Raw genomic sequence first — 12,616 nt, 5'->3', positions numbered from 1 at the left:
AGCAAAAGTTTTCACTAGGTGAAATTCTCCCAATCATTTCCAATGCGGTCATTTTTTACCGCTAGGAGTACAGGTGTGACTATTTTTTAAAGACCATTTAACCTGTTCAAATCATGTCCATGACTTTTTTGTGTTCATACAGCAATTGCCAAAAAAAATAAAAGTTCCCCACTGTCAAAGCGGCGTTACGTCACGAAAATACGGACTCGTAGGAAGACGGCGAGTACTTAGGTTGCCATTTGGGACAGGGCCTGTATTCTCGCTCATAGCTCCTCTGGAAGCTCTACTACTCACTCCTCCTCATTCCTTGCCTCCTCATGGTGCAAATAGAGAATTCAGATGTCCTTCAAGATGGCTAACTTTGATCTGTTTCGAGGACAGAGGTGCGAGGAATCGAGGAAGCATCAATTGAGATACACCCCATGTCGCAGGTTCATTGTACTCTGACATTTTTTGAGATAAAGTATTTAAAGTTCACCCAAAAATTTTAATTAGCCCATGATTTACTCATCCCTGCAAGTCATCAAGTATGTCATCTGGGACAGAGCCTAAAAGAGATTGGTGCAAGGGCCAAAAAGCCAGGGCCAAAAAGGTAGTTGCGGAGCAAGTTATTAAATATTGATAAAAGATTAAGGAAACACCCCCCTTGGAATAACATGCACTGGCAAAATAGTTCCTGGTATGTGTATTATGAAAGTAAATAGTATAATTTTTGACTTCATGATGACTTAAATGCCTCAGTCAAACAAAAGTGAATTTAACAACGCACTAAAATAGTACATAGTTTTGAATAATTAAAAAAGAGTTTGAGAAAATTGCAGAAGGCACATGAATAATAAAAAAGATTCAGTGTCCAATTAAATATTTATGAGGTCAGATGATTTAACTTTAATTGGTGGGAGTTTTAAGTGGAAAGCTTGACCTCCAAAAGAAGTTGGCCGAGAGAATATTGGAAGAAATAAACTTGAACAGGAAGTTTGAGCATAGAATTGATTATCAATGAAAGTGCACTAGATTTTGCATACAGAGCTCTTTCTGTTTCTATTCTTTCAAACCAATTTAAAGTTCTATAGCTATGAATTAGGCCAACTAACAGACAACCTCTATTACAGAGGGAAAGAGAGAGCAAAGGAAAGAGAGAAAAGAGGAGTGAAATGGAAGCAGACGTGCAGTTACAAGGCAGAGAGGTGACCCTTGTAGAGAGCAAATGAGGGAGCAAAGAAAAGAGTGAAGGAAGGCGGACCATTACACTAACAGCAGATTCGAATTGACAGCGAGCAGAGCACAGATAAATGAAACAGGAGAGGAGGTGACCCTGTAGTGTGCGCACATTCATGTGTATGTTATTCTGTCATCGTGGGGACTTTCCATTGACTTATTTTGTTATAAAAAATAAAGGTTCCAAAAGGGGGTTTTCGCAGCGATGCCATAGAATAACCATTTTTGGTTCCCCAAAGAACCTTTCAGTGAACAGTTCTTAAAAGAACCATTTTGCTCAGTGTGAAGAACATTTTAAGAATCTAAAGAACCTTGTTCCGCTATAAAGAACCTGGAATGTTATGTTCCATGGATGTTAAAGGTTCTTCATGGAAGCTATAGATGCCAATAAAGAACCTTTATTTTTAAGAGTATCCTATTGCTATCATATTTTCAGGCCTAACTCTCACAGAAACCATTTAGCATTTTTTATTAAGACTTTTTTTTAAGAAAATGTTTAAATTCGCTTTTTGAGCCTTCCCCCCCATATCATTGTATTGAATGAATAATTTTTTTTCTCTTTTTTTTTTATAATGAATTATTACTACATTTAATTAGCTTGCATTAGCTAACATTCATAGTCGTTCTTGTGTATTATTTTTATTTTTTCTAAACATTTTATACCCTGACCTTTGAAGCTCTTGAGCTGCGTTTGTATGAAAGTTGCTAAGCAAATAAATAATATTAGAAGCCCTTTTTTATATTATCACCACGTACTGTAGGTGATTTAAGGTTTTACCTTCAGACGCTACACTGTGAATTATTCATTTGCATGACAAACATTGTTTTTGCTCCTCCCTGGTTCCTCCTCTAAACATATGGAAAGAGATTACAACATGAGGGAGGAGAGGGGAGGAGAAAACATCAAGATTAAAGGAATGGCAGACAGGATGGAGGTGTGAATGTCAGATAGAGATGGATTTGTAGGATATATCGGCATATAAATCACTGTAATTCAGCATGTGGCATAAAGCCTGGAGCAGATGAGGAGTGTGTCCCTCATTTCTCTCTCTGCACTGCTTATGTCATCCCACTTTCTCCAAGCTTCCATCAACTGCTCCCCCCAAATCTTCAATCCAATCACTCTCTTCCATTGTAAAACATCTCAAATAACAAGTGAATAAACTTAACAGTTAACACCCAAGCAATATCCAGTGTTGACTGATATAATATATTGTGCACCTCTTTCTCTTTCTTTTCCTCTCTCTGTACTTGTCTATTTTAATACTGGGGCCCAGACAAAGTTGTAGCTGGAAAAAATTAGTTTGAAACGATTCCCCTCTCCATTATTCAAGCTTGCATTCAGAGGTTATTACGTTTTATGAATTTTTAATGAACCTTAATAATTTAGCGTCACATAAAAATGGTTCAGCATTAACATTGAGCACACTTAGCTAAACGAGTGCTGCATCAGGCGGAGCAAAGATCCAACAACAACTCCTCTGAGATTACACGTGTGTATGTGCAACGTCACCAGCTGGAGTGCCCTTGAGAGCCACCAGAGGGCACTCCACATCAGATTATTGTCATTCCCTCACAAACTACATTTTCCATAACTCATCATCCATTATCACATTCACCTGTGTCTCATTAGCTGTGTCCCAATGTGAAGACTGCATCCTTCGAAGGCTGCGGACTTCAAACGATGCAGCCTATGCACTGCATGAAAAGTGGGATTTTCGACAGTTACCGGCGCTGTAGATTGTCGTGGAAGTTCAGGTTTACGACTGCAAACGGCAATTTACAGGCAACACTGCAAACTGTCGGAAATTGTCGGAAATTGACGTGGGACTTGCTTGCCCCGTGACCCCCCTCCCTCTAATGCTTTAACATGTAAATGAGACTGCTGTGAGCTTTACAAATGCAAATGAGGGTAGCAGGGGGAGTTTTATCCCAGGTGACTAAAAGGTATTAACTTAATTCTAAAAAAAATACAATACAATACAATATTTATTTATAACGCACAATTAAAAACAGCCAAGGCTGACCAAAGTGCTGTACAGGGCAATAGATAAAATGCAGGGCAGAAACAGGACAAAAAAAAAATACTAAAATAAAAAAAAGGCAATAGTTGTATCATAGTCAAGGGGTATTAAAAGCAAGAGAAAATAAATAAGTTTTCAAGGATGTTTTGAAGATGGAAATTGAGGGAGCTAGTCTGATATAGAGGGGTAGACTGTTCCAAAGTTTTGGGCCTGCAGTCGCAAAAGTGCAGTCGCCTCGTTTTTTAAGTCTGGATCTGGGCACGATAAGAAGACAGTGATCACTGGATCTCAAAGTACGAGATGGAGTGTACGGGCAGAGGAGATTGGTCAGATATTGGGGGGCCGGTTTGTTAAGAGCTTTATACACAAATAGTAACATTTTAAAATCAATCCTGAGTGTGACAGGTAGCCAGTGGAGTTTGAATAGCGCTACCACTTTTGGAGCAATGCACAACATGTTGCAGAAATTTTTACTGCCCTTTTTGTGATAGCAGTATTATTAAACAGACAAAATGGGACAAATTGAATAACCACATTAAAATCCACTTTAAAAGGCTGTTGTTCATAAAGGAACATCTGGACTTACAGTGTACAGTGGCAATATATATTATTTTACATTTATCCATTTGTCAGACGCTTTTATCCAAAGATAGATGGTTTTCTGCATGATTTAGACAAAATATTAAATTATCTTCATTAATGTCTAAAGGTTACACAAACAATCCACACTGAAACTTAAAGCTGCCGTCGGCAACATTTTTTTGATCATATTCAGTGAAATTGACACTATAATCCGACAGAACAACATAAATAAGGTGGTTTTAGAAAAAAACCCGAGCTTCTAACTCCACCTGGAGCGTGTTATTTGTTTTGCAAAAACCCAGCGCTCCCGCTTCATCAGGTCCAATCAGCGCAGGGGGGTGTGAGATCTGACTGTCAATCACAGGTTGTGCACACGCCACAGATCCCCCCTCACTCGCGCACGTTAATATCACATGCACACGCCACGCCTGAAGTTCGCCTGGAGATTGCATGAAGCGTGATGGCGGAGAGAAAATCTACTAACAAGCTTCCAATTCCTCGGTTATTGCTATCTATGGATAGATTAGCCAGGGCAGCCTACCTCCGAGTCCATGGTGTTGATCGATGCTGAAGAGACGGACGCGTTCACAGAAAATCAGGTACACACGCACAGTGACGCACTGACGAGCACGACCTCGATGGGAGGGTGCTCGCTGGTAGTGGGGAGGGGCATGAGAGTTGTAAACATTCAAAATTTTGGCTAATCGACCCAATCTGCCAGACTTGCCGACGGCAGCTTTAAGCTAACAAAACACAAACAATTATATATTCCTGTATTCTCACAGTAAACTGCCATGCAGGCTAGAATTGAGAAACATTATTGGATAAATCTTATAATTTACATTTCTCTGGGCCAATCGGAATCTTAGCACTTTTTCTCTTGGCCAATCAGAATCTTAGCACTTGCGTCATAATCTTGAAGCACACACACAGCGTCAACAACAGCTGAGCTCGCCATTTGCCTGGCTACCGTGCGAGTCTAATGGAAACTTACGCATGAATTTTCCTGCATTGAACTTGTTTTAGCGCCTGCCAAAGTGAATTTTTGTCCCGCCAAAGTCTTATTTGATCGGTGAGTAATGTAGATGAACGGCTGCGTTTGTGACGGGGCGCATGTTTTAACTAAAAGAACGACCAGAGAGAGAGAGAGCCGGTCGCGCGCGCGCACTCTCTGTGTAAACAACTTCTCGTTAGCTTTTGGCGCTTTTTTTTTTTTTTTAAGTTAGCTTGCTGCTCATGGTTCATGTTCAGTGTCCATGTTATTTTAGCTGTACACGAGAGATTATGTCAATTTGTCCTCCGAACGACACACCATGTAGCCTTCGTAGGATTTCCTAATTGTGCAGCCAGGTGTTCCCGATTACCGCTCCAGGCGCCAAGCAACGGTGTGAGAGTATGCTGCCATCCTGACAATTCATTTGATATAATTAAGTAAACAGCTATGGAGCCAGAATTGGCTATTGTCATTTTTATGTTTTATATTTTAGCCTACTGGAGGACCAGGTCATGTAGGCCTACTTTCGGCTTAGCCGAAGATTCAAATTTTGTAGGCTAGTGTATTATTTTTATTATGCACATAAATGGACCATGGTAAATATATTTACACAGGTTTTCAACCCTATTTGAATATAAAACTCAGTTGAATATAAAAAGTCCAGTGCGAATGTTACTCCCACTCGTCATCGGCAGCTGTCAGTCACTGTTGCTAGGCGACAAGAACAATCCTCCGTAGGTTAGACCGGTCCGAGCGCTTCAGATGCGGTCTTTGAAATGGGACGGTGCTGTAGTTAGCAACAATTTGTTAATATTGTGACAATAGGCCTACATTTTGTTAGTTTAATTTTCAAAATAACCAGTGGTGGTATGTAAGAAACTACTTCGTTAATAAGTGATTTTCCCACACAGGACAGCAACACTACAAAATTATTTTACAATATGATGCATTGTTTTACAATAAACTACACAAAAGTATATAGTTTAAATGTATCAACCTTGAAAATATTCAGAAGTAAAATGCAACATATGCAGTAATATAAAAGCAGAACCATCAAAATCCCTGACAAGGTTTTTTTTCCTCCAGAATTCCTTTACTTTTACTCTTGATACCTTAAGTACATTAGAGTATGCAAGATAAGTTTGCTTAACTAAGGTTTGAAATATATGACTAGTAGTTTTTCCCCAAAGCGGTATTAGTGGTTATTTAAAGTACTTCAGTGTAATAAAGTATCTCAATATTTATTCCATGAGTCAGCCCTGCAAACCTGTTGGTAGACGTGGATAGTGTAAATATGCAGTCAAACACTCTGGAGAGCATCCCAGATGATGTCCCACCAGCAGGAGGCCTTACCAGGGTCTCTATGGCGGAGCCCATCCCGGTCCAGCAGCAAACCAGGGTCTCCCACTCAGCTGAATAAAAGTCTACATCATTTTTTCTTATTTTATGTACTGTAAATTTAAATGTTTATGTTGATTTTGATATGTTTAAAATATGTTGTAAATAGTTGGGGGAAAAAAGTTATAGAAGAATTTGTTTCATGTAGAAATTATGACTGTCATTACAAAAATAAACAATGTCCCGAGCAATGAATTCTCTTTTATTTACACATTTAAAGTTGCATAATTTTTTTTTCCTTTTAAAAAATATAAGTGAAAAAAAGTTAAACAAGAATATATATATATATATATTATGACATATATATATATATATATATATATATATATATATATATACATATATATATATATATATATATATACATATTTCTCAATGATTCTTTCAAGAGGAAAAAACAGCCTGTCCATTCTCTCTTGTGCTCTCCTCGCCTCTGCAGTCCCATGTCTTCTCTAATCAAGTCCAAAAACTCGTCTTCTCTGTCTTGCTTTCATCGTGGTGCTGGTGCTGATGCTGCTGGTCCTGGTGCTGATGCTGATGCTGCTGCCTCTGGCTCCTCCTCTTCTTGGTCACACACTGCTGAACTCGGCCCTGGTGTGTCCTCAGGGATTGAGGCAATGAGGGTGCAATGCCTCTGTCCCAACATCTCATCCATGAGGACAAACCAGGGCCAAGTTTCAGCAGTGGGTTTCCCACTCACACCCTCTCCTGTCACAGGACACGTGCAATCCTAAGGCAGAGCAAATTAACCATGGCTTGTTAATAACAACAGCACAATACATTTCAGCAAAGATGTGATCTCAACTTTCTTACTTTGTATTTTTAAAATCATATTCATGAATACTCAAATTTGGTTAAAACCTTTGTAGACATACTGTAGCTTGCATGACAGCACTACAAAAACACATAAAAGTGAAACCCCATTGCCTTATCTACTGCTTTTCTTATTGTTGTGGGCTTTATAGGGTGAGTGATCTTTCTTATTTACACAAGTTAGACAGACTAGTGCATATATTACAATAAAATTTATTTATTTATTTTAATTGCAGTTTAATAAATTGAGCTGTCTGCTCCTTGCTCCCTGAAACAATTATTAAACTAATATTAGCACAAGTTTTGCCTCAGACCACCTGACAAATGAAGCCACGCAATGGTGATGGAGTTAAGATGAAGTTTATAAGAAAGAAAAACTTGTGGCTTTTAACTGTGGTTTCACTAGCTATTTGAGTAAATGAAAACATAATACTTACATTTAAATGTGAATTTGCCGTCCACCAGCTAACTCTCGGCCGTCATTTTTTTTTTAATAAAAATGCTGTCGTCACCGACGCGCGATGACTTATGGGGTAGGATAGTGCGCTAAGTATCCATTTATGTATCCTTCCTTTCACGGGGAAATGAAGGGTGCATTTGGCGTCGCTTTAGCCTTCGTCGCGCCGCGGTGACGCAATCGGCCTTCAAATGCAACCTTCGAAGTGTGCAGCCTTTGAATTGGGACATCCTTCGTCGCTCCGCTGTGACGTTTCGACGCGCCGCTGTGACGCAATCGGCCTTCAAATACGGCCTTCGGAGGATGCAGACTTCACATTGGGACACAGCTATTATCTTGTTTGCTCACCCCATAAGCCTGGTTTTCTCATTCATTATTTGCAAAGTCTTGTTTAGTGTTACACTGCAATTCCAAGCATTTTCCCTGGTTTCATGTCTCTTGGTTTTTGGATATCTTGCCTGTTCCGTGGATTACTCTTTTGCCTGTGTTTCCTGCTTTGTTGTGTTTGTTTGTATGGACTGCCTGCCTGTGTTTGACCCTGCCTGTACTTTGGATTACGTTTTTGGAGTATCCTGTTCAATAAATTCTGCATTTGGATCTCAACCTTCTTGTCTCAGAGCAGTTCGTAACAGTATATGTGCTTATGAGCACCTTTATAAATGAATCTCCAGAGCAATGTGAAAGAAGCCGGTGTGTGCGTGTGAAAATGTGTGTGTCTGTGTGTGAGAGAGAGAGAGAGTACATGAGAGAAATAGCGTGTGCAAATCAGTTTGGATATGCATCTTCATGACTGTAATTGCATTAGGTGGAAAGTAATTTTCTTATTTCTCTTTCCAAATTCTATCGTTTTTCGCATTAATCGCTGTGTGAAATATTTACTTGATTATTCAGCACATATGTCAACCAGCTGAATAAAATTCATGCATTATTCAACACTGTCATTACAGTGAATTTAAATACATTAAGCCAGATTTCCAGACATTATCCTGATGTAAATATCTACGGTACCTGTCAATTCTTCAACTTAATGTACATTTTAATGCATTTTCTCCTCAGTCTTTAATTGTTGATGCACAAACAATGCTAATGAGAGTCCATATGTATAGGGTTATAATTTAATGTGTAGGAGTATGAGCAGATATAAAGAGGAAAATTATTTTACTGTAGGTTAAAGCAAAGGTTATTGCATGGTGACCAGGAATGTCAACCCTATGCATCCTGAAATATGAATTTGTTAGCTCAGTTGACCCATTAGTAGCTATAACTGTCGGTCTAATGTGAAGTCACAATATTATGAACTTTGTCATTTGCATAATATAATACACTTTATGAAACATAATTGCATAATGGACCATTTTTAAAATGTGATACTAATTTGCAAGCATCTTAAATATATTGTTAGGAAGCTAATCAATTAGCTTTTTTACTTAGCCGACCCTCAAAAAAAAATTAGCTTACAATTAAGTAAGTGCAGTATATAAGGAATTTGTCTTGAATTAACTTTTATTTTTCTTACTCTGTTGGCAAATAGTTTTAGTACTATGTTAATCGTAGACCACACTTAATTGTGATACATTTATACTTTAAATAAATACAAATAATTACAATTTGAAAACCAAGATATGGTCTCTGAAAATAAGTTGTAATATGCGATTTTGCTTCACAGGTAAATTCATCTAGAGAAAAACTGTTAATATAAAATATTTTCGAAGTGTACAGTTAGTCTGCCAAGAAACACCTGGTAACTGAAGTAACTACAAAGTGTTGGTAATCTCTATCACTTAGTTACCATGGAAATGAATTAGCAGACAAACATACTCTATTATTTACTACACTCATACACACACTTTTCATTAGCTTTCACCTTTCACCAGACAGAGGGAAGAAGGTACGTTTGTGTGGGAGAGATAAACGGAGATGGAGGGTGTACTGGAAGGAAAAGTGCGAGCAGGGTGATATATTTGTGTATATCTGAGAGAGAGAGATCAGAGAGTGGCGTGATGCTCGTCCTCTAATAGATGTGTGCGTTTGCTCTAGTCTAGTCACTTCCATTTATCAATCAGAGCCACAAACAAGGTGCCAAATTAAAACCAACAGCCATCAAGCATGTCGCCACTGAGACGGACTTCAATCCACATCACTGGATGAGGACCTTCCACACACACACACACACACACACACACACACACACACACACACACACACACACACACACACACACACACACACACACACACACACACACACACACACACACACACACAAACAAACACAAACACAAACACAAACTAGACACTAGATTCAGATTTTACTACCACACAGGAAGTCCCATAAAATGCACAAACACACGAGGAATTAGTTTTTTATTTTATGATCACTGATACTATTATAGCATTATTAATATTTTGAATCAATTTTTTATTTTTCTGTTTTCATTGTAATTTTATATAAAGTTTTTGTAATTTTATAGTGTGTTTTTTTTTTTCATTTTTACAGTAATAGTTGAAAAAAAAATTTAAATCGTTTTTTATTCTTTTTTTTTATTTTAGTTTGAGTTATTTTATTACATCAAGTTAAACTAAAATAATAAATGTTCCCTTGGAATCTAGCAGAAAAAAAAAAGTGAATATACATTCTAATGGCAGGTATTCAGTGGTATTCACCTGGTGTTAAAGGTGCAATATAGAAGATTCTCTACAGAAAGGTTTTTTTGTTATGCTGATTGAAAGTCTCCTCATATCCTGATAGCAATCACTATTAAGCGGTCTAAAAGTAGTTTTATAAATATATATCGTCTGTGGAAGGAGTAGGACCATAAAATGTTCAATAATTTAATTCGATCCTTGGCAGGACGCAGCCTTCCTTTTAAGAAGCACCCAATGAGTGAGTCGTTCAATCATTCACTCAAACGATTCCTTCAAAACACAGACGAAAAACAAAAACAGACTCGTTCAAGGTGTTGCTTTAAAATGCACGACGGTTTCTACCTTCCGAAGCTCTACCTTCGTTTGGGACTATTTTCATTGTTGGTGAAGCAAAACCAGCAAATTACCTGGGATTCTGGGAATGTTGAAAGAAACTCAAAATGAACTTCTGTATAAATATTAAAAGTTGAAAAGCAATAGGACCCCCGCAATCTAAATATTAGAATATCGACAACATGACTCTTGTGTGATGTTTCTTGAATGTTACAAACTTTTTAAGGGTTTTGTTTGCTGGTAAAGACAGTATACATAACTTCACATAGTGAAATAGCATAACAACTGCAGCTATTGTTCTTTTTAACATTTGTAACAGTCTTATCTAGGCCATGTCCACACTGAAAACGCATCTTTTTCTGCGCATCTGGCCTTTCGTCCTCACTGAGACAGTGTTTTTTATTAGCTTTTTGAAAACGCTCTCCAAAGTGGATACCGCATGTTTACCGCTATTGTGCTTGTTATGGGCTATTCACTTTCACACGGTTGCTAAAATATTACTTTGCACTCTCTTAATATCACAGTCCGGCAAAGATGACAGAAAATTCACTCGCATTTGCTGTCCATGTGTCAAAACATGAGAGCAATTGCGTTTTAGACCAAACATATAATGGTGACTGAATGCAACCTGGATGTTTCAGTGAATGGTGAGATATTTTGCTGAATAAAATGATCCTGCCAGAAGAATTGCTTGATAACTTTTTTATGTCTGTTCCGTATCATCTCACTGAGCTTTTGTGAAGGTTTACGCATGCACGATAAGGTGAATTTTGCGTTTTCAGACGTTTCAGTGTGGATGAGAAACTTTTGGAAAATGTTTGAAACGCTATTGTCGACGGAGAGCGCCTTGAAACGAAAAAGCCGTTTTCAAATGTATCTGGAATAATGTAGACGTAGCCCAAGCTGGCAAAGTTTAAAACCCTTGTTTAGGTCCATTGATTATACAACATGTCAGTAAGCGCTATGCTAACAATGTGAAATTTACAGTATAGGCCTACTTTTTGTGTGTATCCTACATTTTATATTTGTATATCTGGTATGTTTTGTAGTTGAAAGCTTTATTACTGTGATTGTTTAATGACAGCAGTGTGAAATGGCAGATTTCTAAGTACAGTAAATGCTGTTGTCAACAGCCGTTGGCTACTCCTCAAATAGCTGCTTTCTCACTGCTTTTATTTCAAATTCTATCCCCTTAAATACATGTACACTATTTCATGGCAGACATGTTGAGATCACATGACCAGCGAAATAGGCTACTGCCTCCATCCAATCAACAACTGATGGATAGAACCAAGTTCCCGCCCTACGTTTGATTATTTTCGATAATCCGTTGCACTCAAATGTACAGTCACAATACGGAAGAAATGATTTGTCGCTACTTCGGTTACAAGGCGTCAAATGCCCTTTCATATAACTTGTCAAATTGCATTGAACTCAAAGAGTGAAGCGTCAAACAGTGTTATCACAAGCCTCAGAAAAGAGAGACGTGTATCTAGTTACATTCAGTTTTATGGCACAAAATCAAAGGCATTAAGAGATTTGTTAAAGCCTTGATGTGGTCATGTGAAAGGTCTTTAATGAATATCAAATGGAGATTGTTGACAAAGGATGTGAAACTGGTCTTCCTTCCTTCCTTATTCCCTTCTTTTTTTTCTTTCCTGTTTTGAAGTTCACTCTAAAGACTCTAGTCTAGGCCATACAGCTCTGAACTGCTCATCTCTGAGATTGAGCTCCGCTTGAGGCAGTAGATTTCTGCTGTGCTGTTTTCCCAGAGATGAAGCTACCAGCTAGAAGCTGTTCAGACCTGGGACCACAACAAAGCAGCAGGGCATTTCAGCTATGTTTTGCACAGCCTATGCTATAAGTTCTTGCTAAAGACTATTACGAAGATTTTGACATATACTGTAGTAGCCCCTGATTATGCAATGTAGCCTATGCATTGTGTGGTTGATATAAAGACAGACAGCAATGAAAGCCACAGGGTAGTTTATGTCACACACTGAAAGCTTCAAACTAAAATTACAGAATGTGAAAAAGCCGAAGAGATGAATTTAAACAGCTTTATGCTACATCACATATATTTGCTTGCAGGACATATTATTGCTTACAGGATAAGTTTAGGGTCATTGAGCGAGTTTTTAAATGAAAAGTC

This window comes from Leuciscus leuciscus (assembly GCF_965113295.1).
Source record: "Leuciscus leuciscus genome assembly, chromosome: 17".
Lineage (NCBI taxonomy): Eukaryota > Metazoa > Chordata > Actinopteri > Cypriniformes > Leuciscidae > Leuciscus > Leuciscus leuciscus.
The sequence above is the reverse complement of the archived record's forward strand: the minus strand, read 5'-3'. Positions refer to the sequence as shown.